This window comes from Saimiri boliviensis, chromosome 6, assembly GCF_048565385.1.
Source record: "Saimiri boliviensis isolate mSaiBol1 chromosome 6, mSaiBol1.pri, whole genome shotgun sequence".
NCBI lineage: Eukaryota > Metazoa > Chordata > Mammalia > Primates > Cebidae > Saimiri > Saimiri boliviensis.
The window spans coordinates 30,812,195-30,826,556 of record NC_133454.1 but is presented as its reverse complement, the minus strand read 5'-3'; the positions used below and the strand labels follow the sequence as shown (position 1 = coordinate 30,826,556).

The 14,362-nt window shown below is 39.9% G+C and overlaps 1 protein-coding gene across 1 annotated transcript in view; it reads left to right on the top strand.

Annotated features, from left to right (window-relative positions):
* Positions 1-14,362, top strand: part of LOC104650443 (apolipophorins-like) — a 183,447-nt gene that overhangs the window by 53,881 nt on the left and 115,204 nt on the right. The gene's annotated exons all lie outside the window — the stretch shown is intronic.

Below are 14,362 nucleotides of genomic sequence, written 5' to 3'. Positions count from 1 at the left end.
GAGATTTCCCTGATGTTTTCTTTTGGTAGTTTTAGAGTGTCAGGTATTATGTCTGAATACTTAATCCATTTTGAGTTAATTTTTAATATGATATAAAAAAAAGTTTCAATTTTATTCTGCTTTCGATGTCCAGTTTCCCAACATCATTTATTGATGAAACTGTTTCTTCTCCATCATATACTCTTTGCAACTTTGATGAAAGTCAATTAACCATAAATATGTGAGATTATTTCTAGGCTTTATATCCTGTCCCATTGGTCAATGTGTCTGTTTTTAATGCCAGTGCCATTCTATTTTCATTATAGTAGCTTTGGAATAGATTTTGTGAAGTGAAGAAGTGTGATGCCCCCAGCTTTGTTCTTTTTGTTCAAGATGGCTTTGGCTATTCAAGGTCTTTTGCAATTCCATACAAATGACAGGATTGTGTGTGTGTGTGTGTGTGTGTGTGTGTGAAGAATGACATTGGAATTTTCATAGGGATTGTTTGTATCTGTATCTGTAGATCACTTTGGAGAGTATAGACGTGTTAATGATACTAATTATTCCAAACCGTGAACAGACAAAACTTATTTGTGTTGTCCTCAAATTCTTTCATAAATATTTTATAGTTCTCAATAAACAGATCTTTCAACTCCTTGGATAAATTTATTCCTATGTACTTTTTCATGCTAGTGTGAATGAAATTGATTTTATAATTTTTTCAGATAATATTTTTTGTTTGAATAAAGAAACACTACTGATTTTGGGGGCTTAATTTTGTGTCCTACAACTTTATGAAATTAGTTTATCAGTTCTAACAATGTTTTGGTGGAGTCTTTATATATGATAATGTCATCAGCAAACAAACAATTTCACTTCTCCTTTTTAAATTTTTTTTTCTCGTCCAATTGTTCTGGCTAGAACTTCCAGTACTATTTTGAATGGAAGTGGTGAGTGTGAGTATCCTTGTTTTGTTCCTATAAGGAAAAGCTTTAAAAAAAAATTTTTTGCCGGGCGCGGTGGCTCAAGCCTGTAATCCCAGCACTTTGGGAGGCCGAGGCGGGTGGATCACGAGGTCAAGAGATCGAGACCCCGTCTCTACTAAAGGTGCAAAAAATTAGCTGGGCATGGTGGCGCGTGCCTGTAATCCCAGCTACTCCGGAGGCTGAGGCAGGAGAATTGCCTGAACCCAGGAGGCGGAGGTTGCGGTGAGCCGAGATCACGCCATTGCACTCCAGCCTGGGTAACAAGAGCGAAACTCCGTCTCAAAAAAAAAAAAAAAAAAAAAAAATTTTTTTTTTGAGGCCGGGCGCGGTGGCTCAAGCCTGTAATCCCAGCACTTTGGGAGGCCGAGGCGGGTGGATCACAAGGTCAAGAGATCGAGACCATCCTGGTCAACATAGTGAAACCCCGTCTCTACTAAAAATACAAAAAATTAGCTGGGCATGGTGGCACGTGCCTGTAATCCCAGTTACTCAGGAGGCTGAGGCAGGAGAATTGCCTGAACCCAGGAGGCGGAGGTTGCGGTGAGCCGAGATCGCGCCATTGCACTCCAGCCTGGGTAACAAGAGCGAAACTACGTCTCAAAAAAAAAAAAAAAAAAAAATTTTTTTTTTTTAGACGCAGTGTTGCCCAGGATGGAATACAATGGCACAACCTTGGCTCACTGCAACCTCTGCCTCCCGGGTTCAAGTGATTCTCCTGCCTCAGCCTCCTGAGTAGCTGGGATTACAGGCACTCACCACCATGCCCAGCTAATTTTTGTATTTTTAGTAAAGACAAGATTTCTCCATGTTGGCCAGGCTGGTCTCGAACTCCCAACCTCAGGTGATCTGCCTTCCTTGGCCTCCCAAAGTGCTAGAATTACAGGCATGAGCCACAGTATCCAGCCAAGCTTTCAACTTTTTATGATTGAGTACCATGTTAGTGTTAGGCTTTTCATATATATCCTTTATTGTATTGAGATATATTTTCTATATCTAATTTGTTGAGAGTTTTTTATCGTCAAAGGATATTGAATTTTCTTTTATGAAGTTTCTGCATTTATTGAGATATCATATGGTTTCATCCTTCATTCTGTTAGTATGGTGTATACATCCATTGATTTGCAAATGTTGAACTATCCTTGCATCCCAGAGATAAATCCCACTTGATTAGAGTATACTAGCTTTTTAATGTGCTGCTGAATTTGGTTTGCTAGTTGGAGGATTTTTGCATCTATGTTCATCATAGACATTGGCCTGTAATTTTCTTTCCTTGTAGTGTCCTTGTCTGGCTTTGGTATCAATGGAATTCTGGTCTCAGATAATTAATTTGGAAGTATTCTTTCTTCAAGTTTTTGAAAGAACTGGTATTATTTCTTTAAATATTTGGTGGTAGAATTCTGCTGTGAAACCATTTGGTTCTGGAGCTTTTGTTTGATGGGAGATTTTAAATTATTGATTCAAACATCTTACTTATTAATCTATTCCAATTTTGTATATCTTCTTGATTTAGTATTGGTAGATTGTACGTTTTTAGGAATGTTTCCATTTCCTCTAGGTTATCCAATTTGTTGGCGTATTATTAATTGTTCATGGTAGTTTCTTATAATAATTTGTGTTTTTGTGATATCAGTTGTAATGTGTCCTTTTTCAAGTTCTGATACTGAGTTTTCTCTCTCTTTTTCTTAGTCTAGTTAAGTTTGTTGATTTTGTTCAACTTTTCAAAGAATCACCTCTTAGTTTCATTGATTTTTTCTATTGTCTTTCTGCTTTCATTTATTTCTCTTTCATTTATTTCTGCTCTAATCTTTATTATTTCTTTCCTTCTATTGATTTTAGGTTTAGTTTGTTCTTTTTTCCATTCCTTCAGTTGTAATGCTAAGTTGTTTATTTGAGATCTTCCTTCTTTTTTAATGTAGGCATTTATTGCTATAAACTTTCTTCTTAGAACTGCTTTTACTGCATTCTATAAGTTTTGTTACATTGTACTTCTAGTTTTAATTTTCTCAAAATACTTATTTATTTCTCTTTGAATTTATTCTTTAACCCACTGGCTATTCAGGAGCATATTGCTTAATTTTTGTGTATTTGTGAGTTTTCTGAAAGTTCTTTTATAACCAATTGCTACTTTCACTCCATTATGGCTAGATAATATACTTAATATGATTTTAATATTCTTACATTTGTTAAGACTTGTTTTATTCATTAACATATCATCTATCCTGGAGAATGTTCTTTGTGTGCTTGAAAAGAATGTGTAGTCTTTTGCTCTGGGATAGAATATTTTATAAACATATACGTCAGTTCTATTTGGTCCAAAGTGTTGTTCAAGTTTTCTTATTGATTTTCTGTCTTGATGACCTGTACATTGTTGAAAGTGGATTATGGAAGTCCGCTGCTATTATTGTATTACAGTGTATCTCACCCTTCAGATCTGTTAATATTTCCTTTATATATTTAGATGTTTTGATGTTGGATGCATATATATTTAAAATTGTTATATCCTCTTGATGTATTGACCACTATCATTATATAATGACCTTCTTTATCTCTTTATACAGTATTTACTTAAAGTCAAATTTTTCTGATATAAGCATAGCCAACTCTGTTCTATTTTGGATACCATTTGCCTGGAATATCTTTTTACAATCCTTTACTCTCAGTCTTGATACGTTTTTCAGGCTAAAGTGAGTCTCTTCTAGGTATTATATTGTTGGATCTTGGTTTTTATTTTATCAGTTCATCCACCGTGTATCTTTTTATTGGATAATTTAAACCATTACATTTAAAGTAATTATTGATAGGTAAGGTCTTATTTCTGGCATTTTATTAATATTTTACTGACTGTTATGTAGTTCTTTCATTCGTCTCTTCCAATCTTGCCTTTCTTTGTAATTTGTTGTATTTTTCATAGTGATATGCTTTGATTTCTTTCTCTGTCTTTAGTGTGTCCATTAGAGGTTTCCTTCTTCCCTCCTCCCTTCCTTCCTCTCTCTTTTTTTCTTTTTCTTTCTTTCCTTCCTTCTTTTCTTTCTTTCTCCCTTTCTCTTCTTTTCTCTCTCTTTCTTTCCTTCTCTCTCTTCTTCTCTCTTTGTTTTCTTGAGACAGAATCTCATTCTGTCATCCATGCTGGAGTGCAGTGGCATGAACTTGGCTCACTGCAACCTCTGTCTCCCAGGCTCAAGCAATTCTCATGCCTCAGCCAGTCAAGTAGCTGGGATTACAGGCATGGACCACTATGCCAGGCTAATTTTTGTATTTTTCGTGGAGACAGGGTTTTGCCATGTTGTCCAGGCTGGTCTTAAATTCCTGGCCTCTAGTGATCTACCCATCTACACTTCCCAAAGTGCTGGGATTACAGGCAAGAGCCAAGAGGTTTTTTTCTTTATCATTATCATTAGGATTATACAAAAATTGCTATAATTATAATATTCTAATTTAAGGTGATAGTACCTTAACTTCAATCACATGCAAAGACTCTAAACTTTTACTACTGTCCTCTACATTTTATACTATTTATACCATGTATCTCTATTTTATTGTGTATCTATTAATCAGAAGTTTATTGTTATTTTTCATACATTTGTCTTTTTAACTCTTATCCTAGAATTAAGAGGGGTTTACATACCACTTTCACAGTATTGGAGTATTCTAAATTTTATATATATTTACCTTTACTAGTGAATTTTATGCTTTCATATATTTTCATTTTGCTACCTCTTCTTTTGCTTTAACTCAAATAACTTTCTTTAGCATTTCTTTTTTTTTTTTTTTTTTTGAGACAGAGTTTCGCTCTCGTTACCCAGGCTGGAGTGCAATGGCGCGATCTCGGCTCACCGCAACCTCCGCCTCCTGGGTTCAGGCAATTCTCCTGCCTCAGCCTCCTGAGTAGCTGGGATTACAGGCACGTGCCACCATGCCCAGCTAATTTTTTGTATCTTTAGTAGAGACGGGGTTTCACCATGTTGACCAGGATGGTCTCGATCTCTCGACCTCGTGATCCACCCGCCTCAGCCTCCCAAAGTGCTGGGATTACAGGCTTGAGCCACCGCGCCCGGCTAGCATTTCTTATAATGGCAGACTCATGGTGATTAACTCCTTTCACTTTTGTTTGTCTTGGAATTTCTTTGTCTTGGAATTTCTTTGTCTCTTCTTCATCTCTGAGGGACAGATTTTCTGAGGGACAGATAGCATTCTTGGTTGGCATTGTTTTTCTTTTAGCACTTCAAATATGTCCTTCTACTTCCTCCTGGCCTGCAAAGTTTTTGTTGAGAAATCCGCATAGCTTTATGGTAGATATTTTATATGTAATGAATTTCTTCTCCTTTGCTACTTTTAAGATTATCTGTCTTTGAATTTTGACAATTTGATTATAATGTGTCTCAGAGTGTTAGTTTCTTAATTTATCTTATCAGGATCCTTCGAGGTTATTGAATCTGTATATATGTGTCCCTCCCAAGATTTTGAAACTTTTCAGATAGATTTTATTATATTATCTTTATTATTTAAATTTTCTTTCATTATTTGTATTTTTTTTGCTATGTTACCTATGCTGGTCTTGAACTCCTAGCCTCAAGCAATCTTCCCATCTGAGCATTCCAAATTTCTGGTATTACAGGCATGAGTCATCACACCTGGCCTCTCAGACAGTATTGCTTTAAATAAGTTTTCTGTCCCTTTTCCTCACTCTTCTTCTTTGGGTAATCTCATAATTTGTATATTCATATGTTTGATGGTGTTGGGTAGATCCCTTATGCTTTCTTCACTCTTTTTCAATGTTTTTCTTTTCTTTTTGTTCTCCTAATTGGTTAATTCCAAGTGACCTGTACTTGAGTTTATTAATTCTTTCTTCTGCATGAGCAAGTCTGTTGTTGAAACTATTGAATTTTTCATTTCTTAATTAAATTATTTTGCTCCAGGATTTCTATTTTTTTATGTTTTCTAATTTTTTTTTTTTTTTTTTTTTTGAGACGGAGTTTTGCTCTTGTTGCCCAGGCTGGAGTGCAATGGCGCAATCTCGGCTCACTGCAACCTTTGCCTCCTCGGTTCAGGCAATTCTCCTGCCTCAGCCTCCTGAGTAGCTGGGATTACAGGCACACGCCACCATGCCCAGCTAATTTTTTATATTTTTAGTAGAGACGGGGTTTCACCATGTTGACCAGGATGGTCTCGATCTCTTGACCTCGTGATCCACCCGCCTTGGCCTCCCAAAGTTGTTTTCTATTTCTTTATTAAAACTTTCAACCTTTCACTTTGTTCATAAATTATTTTTCTACTTTTATTTAATTGTCTATATATATATATATTTTTTTTCCTTGAGATAGAGTCTCAGTCTGTCTTCCAGGTTGAAGTGCAGTGGCTCAATCAAGGATCACTGCAGCCTTGAACTTCCAAGCTCAAATGATCCTCCCACCTCAGCCTTCCAGGTAATAAGGATTACAGTTGCACACTACTATGCAAGCTAATTTTTGTAGGTTTTATAGAGAAGAGGGTCTCCTTATGTTGCCCAGGCTGGTTTTAAACTCCTGGGCTCAAGTTATCCTTCCATCTCAGCCTCCCAAAGTGCTGGGATTATAGACATGAGCCACTGCATCCTGCCTCATTGAACTTCTTTAAGATGATTGTTTCAAATTCTTTTTCAAACAATGTGTCTATCTCCATTTCTTTGGGGTCTGTTATTGCTTTATGAAGTTCCTTTGGTTGTGTCATATATGCCTTATTCTTTGATATCCTTGTATCTTTGCATTGGTGACTGTGCAATTGAACTCTTCTTTCAGTTTTTGCAGACTAGTTTTGGCAAGTTAAATTTGTTTTCTGTTATGTCTCTGGGATGATGAGATTGCCTCTGGGATAATGGTTGAGTTGGATTGGGTCTGAGTCTCATGACTGATGCAAGTTTTACAGTGGAGATCACAGTTGATGAGTCATTCCCCTGGGTGGCTTGGATTGTCTCCATAACATTGGTCTTTGGGGCCAATGCTGAGATGAGGATCCATTTCAGGATTCACAGCCAGTGGGCCTGTTAACAGGTGTGCTGATGGGTATAGCTTCCTGTAGGCCCTGGATGGTGACTGGATGGTTCTTTGAGCTGGCTCTACTGTTCTTCTATGTGGCTGAGATGGGATGTGACTAAATCCCAAGGCTCCCAAAAGGAGTCTTTTGTCCATGAATGGGTGCAGAATTCTTGCTGTTGGAGAATATGAGCAGGTGAACTCCTATTCTGCCTCTTGCTGATGTCACATCCTGACAAAAAAGTTATGTTGTTTAAACTACTCAGTTCGTGGAACTTTGCTATGGCAGATGTAGCAAACTAATACAAGAGCTTTAAAGAGAATACTACCAAATATGATCTCCAGCAAACCTTCGCATGGAGTGGCAGAGGTCCTTCCAGTTATGTTGTCTTATCCTCTACCTTGCTAGCTCTTTCTAATCATCTCCCCTAGCCATCCCGCCTTCATTTTTCTCCTGCCTCCCTCTCAAGAGAAAAACAAAATTTCTCCTACATCATGCATAGAGTTCTTGCTCCCATCCGAAACAACCTATCAAATTTTATCTTTAAGTACATATTTAAAGAATTATAATATAAATGTACAGATATCAAGGTATCACGTGAAGAAGCCCAGGCTTACTGCTGAGATTTCCTTTTTTTCCTTCCTCCTCGCAGGCCCCAGACACTCAGTCTGTTACCGATGCTCTCAGAACTGCTACTACGCAAATCTTGAGGCTGTCCTTTCACCCAGGGAGGCCTTTAAAAATTTTGATCACCCAATGAAAGCAGGCAGAAAATATCAAAAATATAAATGTGAGAGGCCAGGCGCGGTGGCTCAAGCCTGTAATCCCAGCACTTTGGGAGGCTGAGGCGGGTGGATCACGAGGTCAAGAGATCGAGACCATCCTGGTCAACATGGTGAAACCCCATCTCTACTAAAAATGCAAAAAATTAGCCGGGCATGGTGGCACGTGCCTGTAATCCCAGCTACTCAGGAGGCTGAGGCAGGAGAAATGCTTGAACCCAGGAGGTGGAGGTTGCGGTGAGCCGAGATCACGCCATTGCACTCCAGCCTGGGTAACAAGAGCAAAACTCCGTCTCAAAAAAACAAAACAAAACAAAAACAAAAACAAACAAAAACAAAACTATATCTATATAAAAATGTGAGAAATTAACAAAAATTAAGGTGTCTTTCAGTTGTTTTTCTCAACTTCTGACTCCATATTCACCTGGAAACAGAAAATGCCTTTGGATTTTTGCCCTCTCCTCTTATTCCTGAGGGTGGCTCTCACTCACACACTTCATAGAAGGTCATGGTGACCCTTCTCCCACAAAAGTTCTTTGCTTCAGTAGAGGGACTGCAAGATAATTAGAGCAGAAAAACGGGTGCCCCATGGGTAGAGTTACATGGACACATAGGTAGACCTTGAGAGTTAGCATGCAAGGTGAAAATTGCATAGAATTTGAAATAGCACAGAAACTCTTTTACAAAGGTATCATATTGGAGATTGAAATAACATTTTCATTAAGTCCAAGCCAACAGTTACAAACTGCACAGGAGTAAAACACAAGATGAAATAACTGACTTGCAGGGGCCATGTTGTGTAAACATTGTTTTGTCTTTTTTTATTCTAGAATCATATTCAGTATGGAAATAGTTTGCATTGAAACTGACTGAGGGAACGAAAGATTCATATGTCCTATCTCCTACTCAGTCAGAAGCATATCTTCATTAAACAGACTGGTTAGAAGATTTTCTCACAATATTTAAATGGTTGTTCACCCTCTCATCACCCTAAGTTTATATGGCTGAATTTGCTTCATACTGAACCTTTATTATGTGATTCAGATACATTTTAATCATCTTAAGACCTTCCTAAGCATTCCTCCTTAGGTAAAAATCTTTTTATGGATTTTTATTTTATTTTATTTTTTTATTTTTATTTTTTGAGACGGAGTTTCGCTCTTGTTACCCAGGCTGGAGTGCAATGGCGCAATCTCGGCTCACCGCAACCTCCGCCTCCTGGGTTCAAGCATTTCTCCTGCCTCAGCCTCCTGAGTAGCTGGGATTACAGGCACGCGCCACCATGCCCAGCTAATTTTTTGTATTTTTAGTAGAGACGGGGTTTCACCATGTTGACCAGGATGGTCTCGATCTCTTGACCTCGTGATCCACCCACCTCGGCCTTCCAAAGTGCTGAATTACAGGCTTGAGCCACCGTGCCCGGCCATGTGGATTTTTAAAGAGAAACAACTGGCTTTACTTTCAGCTATGTCAGCTGTATCAGACTAATTTATAATAGATCAAACCTCCCACTAACAAAAAAACAAACAACAGAAAGGCTGGATTTTAAAAATAGTTGAAGGCATTAGAGTGTTACTAATGGAAGCCAGGACTTGAGGAGCAAAGTTAAGTGTCTGAGGGAAAATGAAACTCATTGAGGTGAGCATAGCCTGGCATTCTATGCTCCTTTCCTTCTCAAGCAGTGTGCTAGCTTATAATCAGTTTAGGATGACAGAGTAAGCTGCCAAGCAGAAAGTGGTGGCTAAGTAAACGTTTGGGCATAATTGGAGCTCACGGTCACCGAGAGAAAGAGGGATCAAGAGAAAAGGCAGAACAAATAAATGAATGTAATTAGAGCAGATATTTTTCTTCTTAAAGCATTTGTCTATTCATAAGTAGCATGCAGTCATGCTGATAAGCCAAGCAGAAAGCATTTGATAAGAAGCTAGCTTAAGCAGAGTTTCAACAATCTCTCCATGCTGAGCAGCAGATAATCTAGCACCCAGGTTTTCACTTGCCAAATCAACAGCTATTCCCAATCATAGGGACAAATCAGAAATAGACCTAGTTTTACAAATACTGCAGCCTTGAGTCAGTCCAATCCCTGATTTGGCTGTAAACTCACACTTGGTTATTGTTGCCCACTGAACCCTGGTTATAAAAATCAGCAGAGGCTCTAACACAGTTCACAAAGACAGCCCTTTGCAGGCACTCTAGAAGACCTAATGTGCTCTTCCCAAAGTTCAGTCATTTAATCAGACATGTTGGCATCACCTGTTCATGTGTTTGGCATGGCTCTGATTCCAGGTACACGAGAAGTTGTTAAGATGTTTTTGTCCTCAAAAGAGTCATCATCTACAGTGTGAAACTGACAAGCAAAGAACTGATGGCAACAGAGTATGACAAGTGCTACAAAAGAATTAAAATGATGTCCAGGGAGTTTAGTAGAGGGGCGCCTAATCTATCCTTGATGTGGGGGTAGGTGAAGCCAGTGTGGGCTTCCCAGAGGAAGAGACACCTCAGCTGAGTCCAAAGGGCTGTTAGTATTTTCCCAGTTGAGACGTATCAGGCAGAGGAAATAGCAAATGCAAAGAGAGAAAGAGAGAGCATGGATTGTCTAAGAAACAGCAAATAATTCTGCTTAATACATGTAAATTACCACAGAGAGTGACAGGAACCAGCTCATGAAGGGTTTCTTATAACACAAGTTAAGGGGACCTCCAAGCCATGCTCAGTAGCTTTAACCATCTATTTGAAATGATGCCTTTACCTAGAGCAATGATGCTCAGTACCTCATTGTTTTGGTTTTCTGGAGATACTGGTTATCTCACATAATGAGCTCTAATTGTCAGGTGTGCATGTCTTTGTTGAATAAAGAGGCTAGTATTGCATATTATAATGCCTTGATTGGTGAAGAGAACTTGAAAAGGGGACAGATATGAGAGACCTTTGGGTGTTAGACCTGTCTTATTGGCCTTGATGAATGTGAGACAGAGAAGAGTTAAGTATGACTCCTAGACTTCTAGCTTGGGTAATTGAACTAATTTTCTTATGACAAATAATTATAGTCTTGTACCTTGTCTACCTTCCAAAGTATAAGCTTCTTAGGTAAAGCAATTCAGAACTGCAAGAATTTCTTGAATACCTTCTACATATCAGGTGTTTATTATCTCATTTATTCTTTACAGCACCACAAAGAGGTGAGCACTATTACTTTTTACCACTTGGCTTCTTATCTAAAACTACACTAGGTACCATAACTTGCATATGGATGAATTAGAATTTGAGTTCAGTGTATCTTACCTTAGACTCTGGAATCTTACTATTAAGCTTTTCTAGGAGACGGTGCTTGGATTTGAACTTAAGTTTGTTTTAAATTAGTTCTTAAATTTACCCAGTTGGTGTGGCTCATAAAGATGGCCCCATAGCTATGGGGCCATCTTTATGATGGGTATTTCTAGGTCCTTTTACAATGGCAGCCTTGGATTCTATATGGACAGAATCTTTCCTAGTAGTTAGGATCAGCCCAGTTCTGTGAATGAAACTCCAGGAGCATGGCCATTTCTTAGCTTCCTCTTCCTTGTTGGTCCCATTCTGGGAGGCTGAGAAACACAAGCTCTTCCCAGCCACTTAGTGCTTCTGCTGAACAGCCAAACTTGCATTGAAGAAACAATTGGTGCCAGCCAGGATTTCAGCTGTTGCTGGGAAAGTGAACTGCACTATCCAGGATGAGAGAGTTCTGATTTGAATTTTCAGTTTGGCTATTGTCAGAAGTGGTCAGGGAACTAATTACAGTGGAGCTTCCATTACATCTTTCTTCCTCCAAAGAGAAGACATAGAAATGCTATCTTGCATACCTCTCTGAGAGTCAAGTAGCCCCCTTCACTCTCTGTTCCTAAAATGTCAGTCAGTGCATTTTCATCAGCATATCCCCGTGACCCATGTGGATTACTTCCTGCAAATGGTCTGCACACTCCACCTGGATTCTTTCCCTGGATCTCAAGGCCCAAATAAGGCAGTGAACATACAAATGTGTTTATAATCATGAGCATAATTGTAGTTCAGAATTTGCAAAACACTTTTATTTGAAAGATCTCATTTTATCTTCACAACAGGCCTGTGAGAAGACCAAGGGAGGTATAATCATTTCCCTTGTTTTACATCAGAGAAAACCTAGGATAAAGCTATGAAGTGTAGCTGGTTAGTGGCTGCCAAATGGCTACTACTGCTATCACTGGACCCCTTCAGAACCAAGTATGAATGAAGGCAGAGCATGCTGACTCATGCAGGCTATGGGGCTCTAAGCCCAGGGAACCAGTGGGCAGGGTGATTCTCAGAGAGGAGCAGGGAGCTGAATGTGAGGGAGGGAGCTGGGCTGAGAGACCCAGCCTATGGGGGATTCATTGGAAAGGGAGAAATTCTGAGCCTTTTCTTTTCTTTTGGTGCCTAGTGCTCCTGTTAAGAGCTACCTGGGACATGCCTGAATCTGTCTGCACATGCCTACCCCAGTCTTTTCTGCACGACAGAGGGCCAACAATCTTAAATCATAGCTGTTGGGATGTCTAGGTTCCTCCAAATTAGCCTAAAAGAGGGGTGTCAGTCATCCTTCAGTACCATGCTGAAAGGCCACTCTCCAAGGAGGGGACTGAAAATTAGTACCCCCATGTCTCTCTCACCCTTAGTAGCTTTTCATATGGAGTCAGAATACAGTCTAATGTAAGTGGGCAAATTGAAGCACATTCTTTCCAGGTGGTGATTACTCTCCTCCTTATGCACATTTATTTATATAGAGCTTATATGTCTTTTTGAAAGAGTTGCATGTTCCTACCTCCCAGCTCCCTGCCCTGGGCCCCAAAACTCTTTGTGGGATCTGTGTCTCTATTAAAGATAGTTTTCATCAGCTTTCATTAAGTCCCATGCCCCTGAGCCTGTTCTTTGTATTCCAAGTATTCCAGTAAATGGAAAGAAGGCAGGAAGGAAAGAAAAAACTGAAGGAGTGAGGCTCCCATATTAATTGCACTACTTTGGTCTATAAGGAACAGCAATATGGCTTTAGGTTCAAGAAACCTGAAATTGAATCTAGTTCTGCGATTATAAACAAGTGTTTCCACATTTTTGAGTTTGGTTTTCTTGGCTATAGAATGGAGATATTAATACCTTTCCTTCCTGACTCATAAAAATGTTGCCAAGATCACATAAGATAAAACAAGGCTAAGTACCTTATTGTAAGCCTAGGACAGCCTTGTGGCTGGGACTTCCTCTGTCAGTAGTTCTTAACAGGAGGGCTGCAACACCAGCCCTGGTTTTGGCATAGGCATTGGAAAAACAGAAATGAAGCAGTAGATAGGTGGTCTTCAATTCAGGAAGACTGAAGGGCCCAGGGCATCAGGATAGAGGAAAGCCTTGCTTGGAAATTCATCTCCCTCTCGCTGTTTCAGCTTTTCTCTCAGCCTCGAGCTTTTATACAAAGAGCTATCACATATATGGTCTTGCTGAGCCTCACCCCAGTCCTGGGAGGAGAAACCTTTCACTGACTGGAGCTACACAGGAACAAAGGGACAGGACCTGGGGCTACACCCCATGCCTCCTGAGGCCCATGCCTGCACTCTTTCTCCATATCAGCCACCCAGATGGAGAGGGAAATTTTGGTCTGAGGATAGAGAAAGGGTGAGATTACTTTGGAGAATGGGTCACTTCAGAGAGGGTAGGTATAGAGTGAGGGAGCTGCAGGAGTGTAATATTGGGGTTCATGGGTTCAGGGTGCCCTCCGCTCCCCTGAGAGAACGTTTCTCCAGGTTCTCCTGTCCTCTCAAGAATGAGAGAGGGGACTATGGTGCAGTGCACAGTAAATGCCGGACTCAAAAGTGTTTGCAGAGAGTGATTTATTTAAAGAGAGAGAGAGACAGGAGGAGAGAGACAGAAACAGCCGACTCTCACCCTGAGTGAGAGAATCCAGAAAGATGGGATCCAGGAGAGGAAAGCAGCTTCCACAGGAGTGTCAGGGAATAGAGAGAGATGGAGTTTAGGAGGGGAAGACAGGCCTCCGCGAGACAGTGTGGAAGGGAAATCCAGAGGGAAAATCCAGGATAGAGAAAAACAGCTTCCACAAAAGGAGTGTTCATGGAAGGGGACCCAAACGTGGAATCCTAAGGGGTGTGGAAGAAGGGGAACGTTTAACCTGGGAGGAAGCCCAGCTTCTCTAAGACCCCAGGCCAATGAAAGGAGTTCCTTAGAACTTCCACTGGAGTGATTGACTTAGTTTCTTCCCACACCCGTGAAATTTAAACAAAACCATTAAATCTCCCAGATGGAGAGAGATGGGAGGGGGGCATGGCACTAGGAAGTTCTTGCCCTTAAAACTATGCCCCTTGTGGACCCAGAAAGAGAACACATTCTCGCAGGAGGACTGAGAACCACAGCATAGGATGAGGATACTGGGGCCTGAGTAAGAAGTAGGAGAAAAAGTGCAGAGAGCCATTTATTCCTTCATTCTGGTAGCCCTTCCAGACAAGTGAGAGCTAAAATGATCAGACCCAGACTGATAACTCAGGGGCTAGAGAGGCTCAGAGAGTACGTTAAGGATAAGGTAGGGATGAGGCTGCTGTTGGGCTAACCCACAGGGTTTGT